Source organism: Priapulus caudatus, unplaced genomic scaffold (assembly GCF_000485595.1).
Source record: "Priapulus caudatus unplaced genomic scaffold, Priapulus_caudatus-5.0.1 Scaffold1020, whole genome shotgun sequence".
Classification (NCBI taxonomy): domain Eukaryota; kingdom Metazoa; phylum Priapulida; class Priapulimorpha; order Priapulimorphida; family Priapulidae; genus Priapulus; species Priapulus caudatus.
Window position 1 is genome coordinate 48,305 of NW_014578081.1, and position 1,165 is coordinate 49,469.

The following is a 1,165-nucleotide window of genomic DNA, read 5'->3' on the forward strand; positions in this document are numbered from 1 at the left end:
TCTCTCTCTCTCTCTTTCTCTCTCTCTCTCTCTCTCTCTCTCTCTATCTCTCTCTCTCTCTCTGTCTCTTTCTCTCTCTCGCTCTCTTTCTCTCTTGCTTACATTCTTTCTCTTTGTTTCCCTCGCTCTCTCCCTCTCTCTCGCGCTCTCTCTTTCTCTCTCTTTGTATCTCTCACCCCTCTCTCTCATGCATCTGTTGTCGCTGTAGTTCTGAGGACGTCGGGCTGTTTGCGCTTGACACGATAGCCGACGATGAACTGAAGCTGGAAGCCACCATCTCCATCCAGTCACGTGCTACCGAGCATGGCTTCGCTCTGTCCGACATAGAACTACAGGACCTCATACAGATGAAGGCTGAATCGCTGGAGGCAGAGCTAGGATACAGGGTACCGTGTCTATATCGCTGCGTGTGCATGTGTATAGTACAGAGATAATGTAACGTTGAATTAAAGGTTTGTTGAATAAATGATATAGAAGGATTCCACTTAAAGGAACTGCTGCTGCTGCCGGTTAAATGCGGTGTTGTTTATGTATTTAAATGAGAAGAATTTACGTGTATAGATCATTTATATGATTTTATCAATATTGTATGCAATTGTATCGATAATGTATACAATTATAGCGATGGTGGATGTGATATGAGGTGTGGTCTTTTTGACAAATTCGCCGTTGGCTGTTGCTTTTCACGCTAATATTTAAGATCCATAGTTTATAGTGTTACGTGGTTTTGGTTATATGTTTGTTCCACATTTACGCGTTATGCTTAGTATGTGACAATCCCCAATGTTATTACTGTTATTACTGTTAATTTAGTTTAGTGATTAAGCAATGATTCTCATAGCGCGACAAGGTAAATAAGTGTGCAATACACGTACGTCCACGCACGCACGCACGCGCGCACGTACGCACGCACGCACGCACGCGTGCAGGTGTATGAAGGATATGTTGTCGATGTTTATAACATAATCGTGTCACCGTGTGTGTCCCAGGTGTACGTGCATCATACGGAGAAGAAGGCGTGGGAGTCGCTGCCCACCTGGGCGTTGTTCACAATTGTCATGATGGTTGTTCTATTCACTCTCTTCCTCATCGTCCTCATCTACTCCGGCCGCAAGAGAATGCAGAGGTGCGTAGAGAAGCTCTGTGATATATATATATATATATA

The 1,165-nt window shown here is 43.9% G+C and overlaps 1 protein-coding gene across 1 annotated transcript in view; it reads left to right on the top strand.

Annotated features, from left to right (window-relative positions):
- The window catches only part of LOC106815000 (cubilin-like), a 28,848-nt gene that overhangs the window by 8,252 nt on the left and 19,431 nt on the right, over positions 1–1,165 (top strand). The gene's annotated exons all lie outside the window — the stretch shown is intronic.